Below are 13682 nucleotides of genomic sequence, written 5' to 3'. Positions count from 1 at the left end.
TCTTACCTTAAGGGGGTCAAGAAATAGATCCCCTAAAAGTTAAAAATTAAAGACGGGTTCTGTGGCAGCTGGGGGGGGGGGGGAGGAGTCTCCTCTGTTCAGTGTGCTCTCTGATAAGGCACTCTTCAGCTGGGTATTCATTTGGATGCTCAGTGAACAGTTCTACCTGAGCACACAGATGTTGTCTTAAGTTTAAAAGCAACCCTCAAAAATAAAAATCAAAAAACAATATTTACATCTTTTCAAATCAAAATATTCACAAGATGTACAAATAGGATGTGGGGTGGTAGGCCTGGCCTCACTCCAAGGTCTCCACAAGATGACTTCACTAGGTAGCAAAAAACTAGCAATTTCCCTTCTATGTATTGTATTTGGTCTATATACATTTTGATTGTGGTGTTTTATAACAATATCTTTCAAATTTTATTTTATTCTTATAACTGTGGGTGTTTTGCCTACATGTATGTCTGTGTACCCTGTGCATGCCTGGTACTAGATGAGGCCAGAAGAGGTTGTCCTGAGACTGAAGGAACAGAGGGTTATGAGCCACTGTGTGGGTGCTGGGAATCAGATCAGGGTCATTTGGAAGAGCAGCCCGTGCTCTTAACTGCTGTGCCATCTCTCCAGCCATCTTATTACAAATTTTAAGTGATTTTTAAAAAATACATCTCCAGCAGAACTCTTAGAACTAAGGTGATCTGTACAATGTAGTTTGAAAACCGCTGTAGTGACCTAAGGAAAGCTCAGGATTCAGATCGATTTGCTGGCATTGTGGCATTAGATCAAGTCCTGTAGCCTCTCCAAATCTGCTTCCTTCTCTGTGAAACAAGGACATTGGCCACCTGCTTGGCTTCTAGTGATGGCAAATGCATTAATCCATGAGAAGAATTTAAAATGATGCCCGAACCGGGTGGTAGTGGCACATGCCTTTAATCCCAGCACTCAGGAGGCAGAGACAGGTAGATCTCTATGAGTTCAAGACCACCTTGGTCAACATAGAGAATTCTGTGACAGCAAGGGCTATAGAGAGAAACCCTGTACTGAAAAACCAAAAGCAAACAAACAAACAAAGGTGGTGCCTAACATTCGTATTGCTGTTTTGCACTAATCTTTAAACTTTTTCTGTGGGAAATGACTTCATTAGATGTTCTTGGAAATAGTAAGCATCAAGAGCACCACACCGTCTTGCTTTGTGTTTTCTCCGTCACTCTGTAGTGTTCCTCTTTCTCATCCCCATGCTCTAACCTTGGTGCTCTGCAGTGTCTGCCACACAACCAACCCAGCTGATAAGCTGGGTTACTAGACTGGGGACCACACTTTGGAGTGGCCGAGTTTTAAGTTTCTGTGTACTGATCCAACACAGAAAGGGTACATTGTGTGTATTTTTGCCTAGCTGTGGGAACCTTTCCTGCATTTGTTCTGGTAGCTGTGGCTTCTCCAGATATAATGAAACTGTTTGCAAGGGAAAGTGCCTGGGGAAGGCACTTTAAGAAGGACCCTTGGCAGTGGCCGTTAGTATACCCAGGATGGTTTAATGCTGGGTGGGTATAGTGACACAGTCACATACTCTGTTCTGTAGAGGGCAGATTCCTCAGGCTAGTGGACTCAACATCAACCTCGGTGTTGCTTATGTAGTTGCTTATGTGGTATCTGAAGCCCAGAGACGAGGACTGCTTGCTTCGATCCCTTTGGCTTCATGTATTTGGCAGGTGTGGATTGTTGTCTTCACATTTCCCTGTTTTTTATCATTGTACATGGCATGTGAGTGTCATTGTGACCAGGGTTCCTTTTAAGAAAACTTTGCTGGGGCTGTAGTATAGAGGTTGTGGTAGTGCACTTGCCCAGTATGCAGGAGGTCAAGTTTGAGTACAGAGAAGGAATCTCTTCCTTCGGGTGTTACCTACAATTCTCATTTGTCTTAAATGAGGTTTAAATTAAATTAAATTCTTTAGAGATTCAAATTTGTGCCAGATTACAGAATAGGAAAGAGGCAGATTTGAGTTTCAGTCTTCAAATGTTGGTTTTAGATTTGTTTGTTTGTTTTTCGAGACAGGGTTTCTCTGTGTAACTTTGAGCCTGTCCTAGAATTCTCTCTGTAGATCAGGCTGGCTTCGAACTTACAGAGATCCACTTGGCTCTATCTCCTGAGTTCTGGAATTAAAGGCGTGCACCACCACCACCTGGCTCCATAGACATTTCTTAGCCTCACTGTCACTCTTTTCATTGGTCCCTAAAGAAACATACTTTTTGTGGCAAAAACAAAACAAAACAAACCCTGTACATTTTAGCATGATCCACAGTTAAGCTATTTCAGATCTCTAGATTCCTGTCTGGGGGTATCGTCCATCTACAACAAGCGTTTCAGTATCTCCCTAAACAGACCTGCCTACTGTTTCCTGTGAAGGTTGCTGGAGCTTTTCCCCTACATCTATCCAAAGTCTCTCCAGTGGGCATGTAAGGAAAGGCTACTGCGTTTGTTCCCGAGTGTGTTTGCATTCTTCTTTCTGTTCTGATGGATGTTGGTGTTTGAAGAGGGAACTCAGACATTGACACCCTCATCCCTGTTACTCTTCTGTTTTTTGAGATAGGGTCCATTTCAGACTGGCCCTGAGTTCGTTGTATGAATGAAGGTTCTCTAACGGGACGGAACCAGCACTGTGTATATATATTAGAAGAGAGGATATCCTAGGCTGGCTTACAGCCAACAGGACTGGATGTTCTTCAGTGGCCGTCTGCATACTGGAGAGGTGAGAAGCTGCTTGGTCCAGGACTAGATGCCTCAGCAGCCCAGACTGACTCTAGTGGCCTGGAAGGCCCAAGGCTTGGATGCCCAAGGCGGCAGCAGCAACAGGATAGACAGTGGTAAGAAGGCAGGCAGGCAGGCAGGCAGGCACTGTTCCTCTGATCTGATGTGTCTGAATGTGGGCTGCCCTCCAGGTATCACCTTCTCTGAGGAGCATCCATCCTTTCTGGAAATACGGTCACAGACCAGCCCTAAGATATGTCCCTTGGCTGTTTCTAGAACTAGTCAAGCTGATAAGATTATCACATTCTCTGTGTGGCCCAGGCAGATCAGCCCTCTGCCCTGCCTCTGCATCCTGGTTACTGGGATTGCAAGGCATGTGCCAACATGACCGCCAGCTTTATCCCTGTTCCTATTTTAAATTCATCGAGGGGGAGATAATTAGGAAGTAAAATGTGATGTTAGTACTTATAAAGAGGATATTGAAGACTGTCTTATGTGGAGATGAGTACCTTCCTGTTACTGGACCCCAAATGTAGACTTAACTCTCTAGTCCTAGACAGAGTGGAAACCTGTGCCTGTAGCACCTCCAGAAGGAAAGAACCGGGGTGTTTTCTCAGGCAACAGCCTGGGCTACATATGCCTGGTTTTGTCTCTTGTACTAACAGATTGTCCCTCAATCCCTTCTCCCTGCCCTCTCTGCTGCCCCTGTCTTTCATGGATAGAAACTTGCCTGTTAATGCTCAGAAAATGTCCAGCGTTTCATGAGGATATATTTTCTTTTTTCTCAAGTCTACAGACTGGGAGATACTTGGGAAATGGAGAGGCTTGGGAAAAGAAGTATCATTTTCCTTTGGTTCCTGCCATCTTCCCCAAAGGAAGCAGTTAAGTCTCATCTAGGCAACTGTGGCATAGTGGTCAGTTCTCTGAGACTGGTACAGCGTCCACATGTTGGTCCTGGCCTATACACTCATTTAAAACATTAAAATACATCTACCTAAGCAGACTCACTGGTTAAGTACAGGGAAATTATTATGAGTAATAATAACAAGGCCAGCAATAACTCCAGTGTTCACATACATCTGGCATGAAACAGCTCTGTGATGTCGTTGATGAAGCCAACTTACTCAGAACTTACTTACCCTGTCAGTCCCATGGGGACTTGTTGAGAGAGACAAGGTCTGATCACCAATCGAGCAGAAGCTCTCAAGATATGTTCTCATGATGTGTTCTCTGCTTTAGAAAGCACCCGTAATATTTTCTCATCAGTCTTTTGAGTCTTTCTCCAATAGAATCTTTTCCGACAACTTTACTGAGGTACAATTTACATCATAAAGTTTACTCAATTTGTGTATACAAGTCAGTGGTTTTAGTTTATTCACAGAGTGGTATACCAGTATTACCACATCGATTTTAGAGTGCTTTCATTATCCTAAAAAGCAAGTTCATCCCTCTTAGCCATTATCCTGAACGTTCTATCCTAAGGAACCACTAGTTTTTCTGCCGAGAGAGTTGCAGGTTCTGGATACTTTAGATGAGTGGAATTTTGTGATTGGCGTTTTCGTGTATATTTTCAAAGTTCACCAATATTGAACTTTTAAAATACTTGTGGTTATTAAGTAATATTCCATTATAGCAATAAACTACTTTTTATTTACCCATTCATCAGCGGATAGAAGGAAATTCTGTAATAATAAAGTAATCCACCAATGTTCTTTTTAAAAGTAAAATGGTGGAGCTGGAAAGATGGCTCAGTGGTTATGAACACTTGCTGTTTCTGTGAAAGACCCAAGTTCAGTTCCCAGCACCTGTATCAGGTGGCTCACAATTGCTTCATAACCCTAGCTTCAGCGGATCCAGCACCTTCATTTGGCCCCCACAGGCATCTGCACTCATGTGTATACCCACACACAGATATACACATGTATACATAAGTAAAAATTAATCTTTTTTTTAAGTGACATTATCAGAACATATAAATATCAAGTAATAAGAACTGTGGATAAAGTTCAAAGACAAGTCTTTTATAGTAATCACAGGATATGGCCAAAGCTTAAAGTCATTTGATGCTGCATATCACAGTATAAACCAGATTTCCTTATAAGAGATTAAAGTTCCTGAGCAAAGCATTGATTTTCCTTTTATGGTCTTCCACAATTCATTTTTTATCAGTACCAACAGGGATGTAACCAGAGATTCAGTGTAATAGGCCTGAAAGTTTTGTAGCAAAAATTGGTAGTAAGAGCATGAACAGAAAAGCAGAAGTAACTAAAAATCATTAAAAGAAGAAATTCTGGCCAGGCGGTGGTGGCGCACTCCTTTAATCCCAGCACTCAGGAGGCAAAGGCAGGAGGATCTCTGTGAGTTTGAGGCCAGCCTGGTCTACAAAAGCTAATTCCAGGACAGGCTCCAATGCCTACAGAGAAACCCTGTCACTGGAAGAAAAAAAAAAAAAAAGAAGAAGAAGAGGAAGAAGAAGAAGAAGAAATTCAGAAAAGGAAATTACCAAGTGCCAAGTGACGGCTGATTGTGTATTCATTAGGTTGGTGGCACCTGCCATAGTCCCACTTAAAAGTGATTTAATAATAGTCACAAGAATCAGTCCTTTACTATTTAGCGTGACCAAATCAGTGTCGTTGTTTGACTCGTTGCTTGACAAATAAGGGTTTGTTTTAGAGCTATTTGGAGGCAGGCAGATTTTAGTTTTGATTCTTGGAGTCTCTTTATTAGTTCCATGATTTGAGGCATGCAATATCTCTCAGCTATAAAACAGAGGTGATAGCTTAAAAGATGATTTTTGTTTTGTTTTATTTTTCAAGGCAGAGTTTCTGTATAGCCCTGGTTATCCTGGAATTTGCTCTGTAGATCAGGCTGGCCTCTAACTCAGGTCCACCTGCTTATGCCTCCCAAGTTTTGGATTAAAAGTGTGAGACATCTCTGCCTTGCTCAAAAGATGGTCATTAAGAAAAAAATGGAGCAGTGAGGGATCAACACATTGTCTGATACACAGCAAACGCCTAGATATTATCGTAGTTAGTACTATTATAGAGAAAGCCAGACGCCTGGCTTTTTGAGGGTTTCTCTTTTGCATTGTCTGTTTTATTTGTTTACTTATGCCCTGCCTTGTTGCAAAAGAAGATTTAAGACAGCATGGTATGTCTGTAGTTGACTGTTCTTGAAACCCAGCTGGGTCCATTCTGAGCAGAAGGACTGCACAGTAGTGTAGTGGCAATATAAACTTAATGGGACACATGTAAGCACCCAAACTAAGAGAGGTTTGGGTTTATGTGTATCTAGAACAGAGTGAAATTTTTTCCAAGTGAGAGGTATCCAAACATCGTGGGAGAGATGCACAGGCTTAGAACAAAGCAACATATAGTTGCATCCCATTGTCAGTATTAGCCATGTTATTATTTTTAGACCGATTGCAGGTTTTTGTTTTTAAAAAAGGGTTTCATGTATTCCAGGCTGAGGATGACCTCCCAGGTGCTGAATTACAAGTGTGGCCATCACTCTGGCTGAGATAGCTCTTTGAGTATTTCTTTTGGTTTCACAGCTTTTGTAATACACATGTGAGTTTATTTTCCCCACACTTCACTGCATATACTTAGCCAGTGGGCATCATCTATAACATTATGGGGGACATTGGGTGCATAGTGAAATGCTGTTGTCTGTGAAATTGTTATTGCATCATAAATCTTAAATTAAGTAACCTGTGGGTAATTTTTTTATAGACTGACCTTATGCCCTCCCATCTGTTCCCCAGGAGCTCAGGTCACACAGTGGCAGCATGGAGGTGTCAGTTCATACTCAAGCATGGAGGTGTCAGCTCATACTCACGCATGGAGGTGTCAGCTCATACTCACGCATGGAGGTGTCAGTTCATACTCACGCATGGAGGTGTCAGTTCATACTCACGCATGGAGGTGTCAGCTCATACTCACGCATGGAGGTGTCATTTCATACTCACGCATGAGGAGTCAGTTCATACTCACGCATGGAGGTGTCAGCTCATACTCACGCATGGAGGTGTCATTTACACACTCATACATATAGGTGTTATTTCATACAGCTTTACCCGCTCTTAATGCTTTGGTTATCAGAATGTTTTCTTTCAAACTTGTGCTACTGATGTTTTTTGTTTGGTTGGTTCTTAAGTACTTCCTAGATTTTCCTTGTCCTGCTAAGCAACTAGCCCCTAAAAAGCTTAATAATTACAGAAGCCATTCCACTTTGTAACAGCAAATTGGGGCAGTTTCATGTTTAGACCATAGTCTAATAAAAAAGTGCCTGACTAGGAGTCACTTCTCAGTAATGTCCCTAATACTGGCCTTCTGTGTGCTCTGTTGTTAACTGTAAGTTACACTGAGTGCTTGCCAGCTTTTCATAGAGCAAGGAGAATCATGATATCCCTCTGAGACCGACTGCTCCAGAACTGACAGAGAGTCTGTATCTGTGTCCATGTGTCTGTGCGTATGCACCAGCCAGCATGTATGATTTGCTTCTGTATGTTTCAGTGTATGACCACAGTTCAGTTTTGAGGTAGACATTTCTTTGACTTACTCCTTTAATTGACTTATTTTTAATTAGAAACGTGCTGCACTTTTTTATGTGATTCTTTATGTGACTCAGCTATAAATAAAATGTCACATTTGGCATTTTGACACTTGCTGCTGTATATATTGAGCAGAAGGCAGCTGCTGACTTTAATATAGATCTGCTCAGCTAAGGCCTTAGCCTATAGCCAGAGATTAAACAGGAGTAAAGAAAAGTGCTGTTGGATGACTCAGATAAGAAAAGGGAAGAGCAGTTTGTTTAGGCTCTTTGTTTGCAAGATACTGTTTACTTTGTAGCCTCAGGGGGTCAGTTTCACCCTTGCTGGTAGAAGTTCTCTTTAAGAACTTCAGGTCACTTGCATTAATCAGTTCACTAACTTGCAATGGCGTGTCTCAAGCCCCTCATAGATGATGCAAAATGTGACTATTTCCTTTATTAATTTCCATCATTTTGATAAAGCAAATCTTTATCTTATTACGAATGTTCCTTGCTGTTCCCACAGGTATTCCCTAAATCACTGGACTTATTTCCATTCTCACAACAAAAGATACAGAAGTGTTTTGGTTCAAAATGAACTTGTATTGAATACTCAGAAGAATTTTTAAATTTAAAAATATTTCATTTATTTTATGTGTATGGTGTTTTGCCTGCTTGTATGCTGGTGTACCTTCTGTGAGTCTGGTGCTTATGGAGGCCAGAAGAGGGTGTTGGATCCCCTGGAATAGAAGTTACATATGGCTGTAGGCTGCCATGTAGACTGAGAATCAAATCAGATCTTCTCAAAAAGTAACCAGTGCTCTTCTTAATCACTGAGCTGTCTCTCTAGCCCTGAGAGTTTTTTAGATTTATTTATTTGATGCATATGAATGTTTTTGCTTGCATCTTTATATGTATACCACTTGCATGGCTAGTGTCTATTGAGGTCAGAAGACAACTCCAGATACAGTGGAACTAAGAATTACAGAGTGTTGTGAGCCACTGTGTGGGTGCTGGAATTGAACCCAGTCTTCTGCATGAAAAACAGGTACTTTCAACCACCAAGCCTCCTCCAGCTCCTATTTAGAAGATTATATTTAAGCACATGAAAAAAAATTATCCTTGAAGTACCTGTACTCCGCAAAGATAAAATAGTCCAGATGGTCCAGATGATTGAAAAGGAAGTAGGTTTTAAACATAACAGGTGACACATTTAATAATGCATATTTAAATAATCATGAGGTCTTCTGCAGTACTTGTCCTTGAAGGTGGAACTGCATGAGTAAAGGAGGTACAGCAAAGAAATTTCTGTTCCAGTCTATTTCTCTACATTGCTGCTAATTTTATCTTTTCAGAGTACAAGCATAATCATAGTAAATACTTAGCATAGCACTTTGTGACAGATACTGTTCCAGGCTTTATCTGTGTTAACTAATTTAATCCTCGCAATATCCTTATGTAAGTACTGTTTTCACCATGCAGAGGGATGAAAGAGTTATGGGACTTGCCCGCAGAGCTGATCCTAGCCTTTAACACTGCATGTGTACTTGGACAGACACCACGAGTGCATCTGCGTGCATAAAACAAAAGGCACTTGGCAGTTATGAGCATGGCTCACTCTGTCCTCAATCTTTGGTCCCATTTTCTCCTTAAAGAGCTCTGTATTCTAACATCTCTTTGTTACTATGTTCCAAGTACAGCTCTCTTCTTACCTCAGATATTTTACTTAAATTTTCTCAGCCTGCAAAGCCCTCATGTTCATTCTGATCACTATTTTATCTGCATCCTGCCCATCTGGCAAGCATCTTCAACTGGCTTCTCTATAAAGCCTTTGTGATTTCACCTTAACAACTTGCACATTTCTTGAGGTGCCACGACCATGCCTGTGTCTTGGTTATTTGTGTGTTTCTTGCAACATATATACATATGTTTATGTAGATAGATTTGTGTGTTGCAACACACACACACACATATATATATGTGTGTGTGTGTGTGTGTGTGTGTGTGTATGTATAGGTAGGTAGACAGACAGACAGACAGACAGACAGATTTTTCTTGCTTTGGTTTCTTTTGAGACAAGGTCTTACACAATAGCCCTGTAAGTTACAAGCTAGACTTGAACTCAGTATAATTCTCCTTCTTAAGCTTGCCTGGTGCTGGGATTTCAGATGTGAGCCACCATACCCAGCTATTACAGTACAGAATTTTTAAAAAGTTCCTTGAGAAAGGGGATATGATGTGTTATTCTTTTTATATTAGGTAGTGTTCAGCCTAGGCTTGCAGATGGCAGGAAAAAAGGAGGTGTTATGGTTGACACAAAGGTTTTGAACCGGAGTTGAAGAGTAGGAGTAGGCGCGTGCAGAATGCAGTGGCTGGGTGAGGAGTTTGTTTTAGATATGTTCTGTATGAAGGAAGGGTAAGAACGCCCAAGGGGAAAGGGGCTGGGATTCAGGAGAGAGGACTGTTTCATATATATATATATATATATATATATATATATATATATATATATATACGCATATATAAAGTTCTTCAATAGTTATGTATTCATAGACTAATTTTTTTTATACATCAGTGGTTTTCATTTGAAAAATAAGGTATAGCTACCCTATATCATTCCCAACTTTAAAACAATATAAGATGAAATATATATTATAATATATAGGTTGATCAGTTACCTTGGTCAATACTAGTTAGATTCCTAAACTAGTCCTTAAGATCATCCTGTAGCTCTTTACTTATGTAAATAAACACAATGCAATGTTTTAATTCTCCCTTTTTTTCATGTCAGACAGGTAATGTGCCAACATCCCAATAAGGTTTGCAAAGAGTCACATGTCATACAGTGGTGTGAGCACCCAGTGTTGACTTTCATGAACCAAAAAAGCACTTAAGATTTGACATTCTTGCCGGGCGGTGGTGGCGCACGCCTTTAATCCCAGCACTCGGGAGGCAGAAGCAGAAGGATCTTTGTGAGTTCGAGGCCTACAAGAGCTAGTTCCAGAGAAATCCTGTCTCAAAAATCCAAAAAAAAAAAAAAGATTTAACATTCTTGTTATCAGAGGTGGTGGTGCATTATAGGTTTCCTGCACTGTGCTATTTCTTTTATTTATTTTTTGCCTCTGGAAGTGGTTGACAATATTTTAGTCCCTTTTTAGCCCAGAGTTAACTATAATAGCGTGTTTATTTTCCTTCATGGCTCACTGTTCTCTGCCCTCTTTCTCAAGAGCCAGTTGCAGCAAGTTCCCAATCTGACTATTCAAGCAGTCCATACCCAGTCGGAAAGTGCCGTTCCCAGTGCTCATTTCCCACTGACTTGTTGCACAGCCTGTTCCTGAACTCAGCTGCTGGTTTTCTGACCTGGTGGTTTTGCTGGGTGTTTTTGGAGAATCCATTCACTTCTGTAATAAAAATGACCATCTTTTGCCCATGTTGATACAGCGACAGTAGCTCCCTTTCTGTTAGTCTGCTTCTCTTTTAGACATCCCAGAAACTTATTAACTTTGTGCTTTTCTGACAAGTCCTTGCCCTTTCCCCATGCTGCTATATAATTCTAATTTATCTGTCTGTCTGAATATTCAGTCACTTCAATGGGGCTTGAAGGAGGGGTTTTTTTTTAAATAAATGTTGATTGAATTTATTGACATTGACTAATGCAATTGTTTTGGACTAATATTCATACATGCATAGACACACAAGAGATTCAGGGCATATTTATCTAGTATCTTTGAAAATTGTATGAATCATGGCAAAGTATGATATAGTGGTTTTCCTAAGGATGCATATTTCTTATTTGTTCCATAGAAGTTTTATGTCCTATGACACATTTATAGCAAGAAGTATGTGGTTAGCTAAGAATGCAAGGGAAAAGCATAGGAGAGCACACCGTAGTCCCGGCATTTGGGATTCTAGGCAAGGAGGAGCAGTACAACTTAGAGGCTGCCCTGGACTGCACAGCCCAGGCCAGCTACGGGTTCAAAGCAAGACCCTGTATTTGGGGATTGAGGGAGGGCAGATTGCTCATGTTTACTCTCCAATAGCAACCCCATTGCACCAGGAACCACGTATGTAGGTGTATGTGTTAATTTTCCTCATTGCTTTAACAAAATACCTGACAAATGTGGCTTAAGAAAGGAGAGGCTTGTTTTGACTTACAGTTTGAGGGTCAGTCTGTCGTGCAGGGAAGGTAGAAGCAGGCAGCATTTTGTATCTGCAAAATGTTTTCAATTTTATTTTATTTTATTTTGTATTTGCATCAGAGATAGATGAATTGGTTTGTAGCTCCTCTTCTCTTTATTCAGTCAAGGACCTTTGCCCCTGGAATGATGTCGCCCACATCTAGGATGAGTCTTCTGACATCAATTAACCCTTTCTAAAACTCCTTATAGACATGCCCGAGATTTATCTCATAGGTGGTTCTAGACCTTGTCGAGTGGACAGTATTAAGCATCATAGTAGGCTTGTGGAAGAAGTGTGCAAACTAAACATTCAACATTGTAATTAGTCACACTTATTCTAAGATTTTTGTTTTTAATTGTGTGTGTGTGTGTCCACACATGAGTGCAGTGTCCACAGAGGCCAGGAGAGGGTGTGGCATCCCCTGAAGCTGGAGTTACAGGCGATTATGAGCTACCAGACAAGTGTGCTGGAAACTAAACCCATGCTCTCATACTCTAAACCACTGAGCTATCTTTCCAGCCCCAAGAAATTTATTTTTAAAATAACTCGTTAGTATACATATAATTTTACTGTATAACAAAGACAAAAGCAAATTTACATATTGATGAGAAGGACGTACTTATTTTGCATGGAGAATTCCGTCTTGGCTGAATATTTGCTACAGTAAGGCATAGAGTGTCATCGGCATTGTTCAGCTGATCAGTATTTTGGTTTGATGATTGTCAGTGCTGAGAATGCTACTTCACATAATGCATGGTACAAAGTGGCAGCTGTAGGTTCTGCATTGCAGGAGTGCTTGGCGGTTCTGTCCTAATCCCAAGCCAAAATTCATTTGATGACTTTTCATTAATGAAACTGAAGTCAGCAACTAAAACAGTTTTTAAAATCAAACATTTTTTGACATAGTGTACTCCAAAGATAATTTGATAAATGCTGAAGAATAATAGGAAAACACTAAAAGTCTTTGTTTTCCATTATGTTCAGAAATGTCTGTGTGTACAATAAAAACACCACAGTTCACAACATAGAGGAGTCTCAAACCTGAACTGAGGTATCTCAGCCAGTGTTGTTCGCTTTGCATGGAAAGACATGTAATACAGATGTGTTTAGAAACAAGGGTGCAGAACACAGGCCAGCATGACTGAAAACACCTCAGGGTTGTTGTCTGATTTTTGTTTATTGGGTTTTCAGAAACCTTTTACTATGACCAAAAAATTGAAGGCCCCGAAATTCAGTCCTCTACATCATACAAAGCTGGTCTGGAGCTTGAGGTCAGATTCTGCCTGGGCCATTCCTTAGCATGTGTTCATGCGCAACATAACTCAAAGGTCTGTTTGAGGATTACAAGTGTGCACACATACAAAATTTATGGGCTAACTCTTGAAGAACTTTGGTTTTGGTTTTGGTTTTGAAACAGGGTTTCCCTGTGCAGCTCTGACTGTCTTAGAACTCACTTTGTAGACCAGGCTGGCCTTGAACTCACAGAGATCCACCTGCCTCTGCCTTCTAAGTTCTGGGGTTAAAGGCGTGTGCCACCATAGCTATAGTCTTTTTAGTAGCTCCAAGCAGCTGTCTTAGAGTTGACTATAAATACTATGTACTTTTATGTTGTAAGTGTAGATGTCGCCGCACTGGAATAGGCACTCCAGCCGATGCAGAGCTTATATGAGAACAGAGCCACCACTTTAGTGAATTAGGAGTTCTTTCTGTTTGGATTATGTGCGTGTCTCATATATTCAAAAACTTAAAAACTTCTACAAAAAGTAAATTCTAACACCAAATACAAATTAAAATTGGGTAACAGAAATATATACCAAATTGATAATATGACTATTAAGGAAAAAAGTTAACTCATTTAGCTTAAAAAAAAAACTTTATTACAGGAGGCAGAGGCAGGTGATCTCTGTAAATTCAAGGCTAGCCTGGTGTACATAGTGTGTTCCAGGACAGCCAGGGCTTCATAGAGAGACCCTGTCTCCAAACAACAACAACAAACACTTACAAGTTCTTCTGTTATTTGTGGGGAGATGGCATGCATGTGGTGACAAGAGCACAGCCTTGGGAGTCCATCCTCTGCTTACACCACCATGTGGGTCCTGGGAACCAGACTAGCTTTCCGACTTGGCAGCAAGAGCCTTTACCTGCTCAGATGACCTGTAGCATTTAAACAGAGAACTTTGGTTGTGTTCCCTTAATGAGATACAGCCTGAGGACAATAAGAATTTCA

General features: G+C 40.7%; 1 protein-coding gene and 1 non-coding gene across 2 annotated transcripts in view; one reads left to right on the top strand and one right to left on the bottom strand.

Annotated features, from left to right (window-relative positions):
* The window catches only part of Mosmo (modulator of smoothened), a 57501-nt gene that overhangs the window by 2311 nt on the left and 41508 nt on the right, over window positions 1-13682 (top strand). The gene's annotated exons all lie outside the window — the stretch shown is intronic.
* LOC121458187 lies at window positions 10062-10166 on the bottom strand. The gene has a single exon (XR_005975825.1). It is a non-coding gene; the product is annotated as a small nucleolar RNA U13 (small nucleolar RNA).

This window comes from Microtus oregoni, unplaced genomic scaffold, assembly GCF_018167655.1.
Source record: "Microtus oregoni isolate MIOR12 unplaced genomic scaffold, Mior012 000016F_ref0000370, whole genome shotgun sequence".
NCBI lineage: Eukaryota > Metazoa > Chordata > Mammalia > Rodentia > Cricetidae > Microtus > Microtus oregoni.
The sequence above is the reverse complement of the archived record's forward strand: the minus strand, read 5'-3'. Positions and strand labels throughout refer to the sequence as shown.